The following is a 3045-nucleotide window of genomic DNA, read 5'->3' as shown; positions in this document are numbered from 1 at the left end:
ATTCAGTCTACTGTAAATCTGTGGGGCCTATAGTATTCAGTCTACTGTAAACCTGTAGGCCTATAGTATTCAGTCTACTGTAAACCTGTTTGCCTATAGTATTCAGTCTACTGTAAACCTGTAGGCCTATAGTATTCAGTCTACTGTAAACCTGTAGGCCAATAGTATTCAGTCTACTGTAAACCTGTAGGCCAATAGTATTCAGTCTACTGTAAACCTGTAGGCCTATAGTATTCAGTCTACTGTAAACCTGTAGGCCAATAGTATTCAGTCTACTGTAAACCTGTAGGCCTATAGTATTATCTACTGTAAACCTGTAGGCCTCTAGTATTCAGTCTACTGTAAACCTGTAGGCCAATAGTATTCAGTCTACTGTAAACCTGTAGGCCTATAGTATTCAGTCTACTGTAAACCTGTAGGCCAATAGTATTCAGTCTACTGTAAACCTGTAGGCCAATAGTATTCAGTCTACTGTAAACCTGTAGGCCTATAGTATTCAGTCTACTGTAAACCTGTAGGCCTATAGTATTCAGTCTACTGTAAACCTGTAGGCCAATAGTATTCAGTCTACTGTAAACCTGTAGGCCTATAGTATTCAGTCTACTGTAAACCTGTAGGCCTATAGTATTCAGTCTACTGTAAACCTGTAGGCCTATAGTATTCAGTCTACTGTAAACCTGTGGGGCCTCTAGTATTCAGTCTACTGTAAACCTGTAGGCCTATAGTATTATCTACTGTAAACCTGTAGGCCTATAGTATTCAGTCTACTGTAAACCTGAAGGCCTATAGTATTCAGTCTACTGTAAATCTGTGGGGCCTATAGTATTCAGTCTACTGTAAACCTGTAGGCCTATAGTATTCAGTCTACTGTAAACCTGTGGGCCTATAGTATTCAGTCTACTGTAAACCTGTAGGCCTATAGTATTCAGTCTACTGTAAACCTGTGGGCCTATAGTATTCAGTCTACTGTAAACCTGTAGGCCTATAGTATTCAGTCTACTGTAAACCTGTAGGCCTATAGTATTCAGTCTACTGTAAATCTGTGGGGCCTATAGTATTCAGTCTACTGTAAACCTGTAGGCCTATAGTATTCAGTCTACTGTAAACCTGTGGGCCTATAGTATTCAGTCTACTGTAAACCTGTAGGCCTATAGTATTCAGTCTACTGTAAACCTGTAGGCCTATAGTATTCAGTCTACTGTAAACCTGTAGGCCTATAGTATTCAGTCTACTGTAAACCTGTAGGCCTATAGTATTCAGTCTACTGTAAACCTGTAGGCCTATAGTATTCAGTCTACTGTAAACCTGTGGGCCTATAGTATTCCGTCTACTGTAAACCTGTAGGCCTATAGTATTCAGTCTACTGTAAACCTGTAGGCCTATAGTATTCAGTCTACTGTAAAAGTCTTTGCTAGGTAAAGCCCTGCCTTATCTCAGCTCACTGGTCACCATAGCAGCACCCACTCGTAGCACGCACTCCATCAGGTATATCTCTCTGGTCATCCCCAAAGCCGATTCTTCCTTTGGCCGCCTTTCCTTCCAGTTCTCTGCTGCCAATGACTGGAACGAACTACAAAAATCTCTGAAACTGGAAACGCTTATCTCTCTCACTAGCTTTAAGCACCAACTGTCAGAGCAGCTCACAGATTACTGCACCTGTACATAGCCCACCTATATTTTAGCCCAAACAACTACCTCTTTCCCTACTGTCTTTAATTTATTTATTTATTTTGCTCCTTTGCACCCCATTATTTTTATCTCTACTTTGCACATTCTTCCATTGCAAATCTACCATTCCAGTGTTTTACTTGCTATATTGTATTTACTTTGCCACCATGGCCTTTTTTTTGCCTTTACCTACCTTATCTCACCTCATTTGCTCACATCGTATATAGACTTGTTTATACTGTATTATTGACTGTATGTTTGTTTTGCTCCATGTGTAACTCTGTGTTGTTGTTTGTGTCGAACTGCTTTGCTTTATCTTGACCAGGTCGCAATTGTAAATGAGAACTTGTTCTCAACTAGCCTACCTGGTTAAATAAATAGGTGAAATAAATTTTAAAAACGTTCATCTTCTGCACATCTACCACTCCAGTGTTTAATTGCTATATGGTAATTATTTCTCCTCTATGGCCTATTTATTGCCTTACCTCCCTAATCTTAATACATTTGCACACACTGCACATAGATTTTTCTATTGTGTTATTGACTGTACACAATAGGAAAAGTCTTTATTCCATGTGTAACTCTGTGTTGTTGTTTGTGTCGCGGTGCTAAGCTTTATCTTGACCAGGTCGCAGTTGTAAATGAGAACTTGTTCTCAACTAGCCTACCTGGTTAAATAAAAGTGAAATAAATAAAATGTCTCAAACTCCGGTTGTGAGGGATGAGGAGCGGCGTGTGCTGCACCGGTGTCGTGAGAGGCTAACAGTCACCGGCAGGGAATTTAGAACAACTTCAAGAAAAAGAACTTTAAAGCATTACTTAAGTCGTTTTCAAGGGTATCTATACTTCGCTATTTATATTTTGGACATATTTAGCTTTTATTTCACTACATTCCTGACGAAAAGTACATACATTTGACCGAATCCCTTTTTCCCCTGACACTCAACATATATTTACAATTATTTTACAAATTATTTTTCTCTTTTTTTTTTAAAATGTTCTTTTACGGAAAAACGTTTCAAATTATTTATACTTTTACTTTTGATACTTAAGTATATTTAAAAAAAAACAACAACAACAAATACTTTTAGACTTTTACTTAAGTAGACGATTTCTGTCATGAACGTTTAAAAAAGATTATGTAAAAAAGCAGTTCCGAAAACCATCCGCCGCTTCTCCGAATGTGGTCACAAGTCTATTATGGGGGAAGGGCATCAGATAAACTGAAACTGACGTGGATTCACAACGAGACTGTTTGAAAAGTGAAGAGACTGGGGCTTTTTCTGTGAAGCGACAGTTTTACTATAAATGTTGACTGGAAGCGAAACCCGCCAGAGAGAAGCTAGAGCGACACCCCTGGTGGAGAGGACAGTTAAC

General features: G+C 38.8%; 1 protein-coding gene across 1 annotated transcript in view; it reads left to right on the top strand.

Annotated features, from left to right (window-relative positions):
* Nucleotides 1–2945: 2945 nt before the first annotated feature.
* Nucleotides 2946–3045, top strand: part of LOC135554823 (suppressor of cytokine signaling 1-like) — a 6779-nt gene continuing 6679 nt past the window's right edge. Inside the window, exon 1 of the mRNA XM_064987272.1 lies at nt 2946–3045. This exon is cut by the window's right edge and continues 322 nt beyond it. The gene's annotated coding sequence lies outside the window, so the exon portion shown is untranslated.

Source organism: Oncorhynchus masou, chromosome 14, assembly GCF_036934945.1.
Source record: "Oncorhynchus masou masou isolate Uvic2021 chromosome 14, UVic_Omas_1.1, whole genome shotgun sequence".
Lineage (NCBI taxonomy): Eukaryota > Metazoa > Chordata > Actinopteri > Salmoniformes > Salmonidae > Oncorhynchus > Oncorhynchus masou.
The sequence above is the reverse complement of the archived record's forward strand: the minus strand, read 5'-3'. Positions and strand labels throughout refer to the sequence as shown.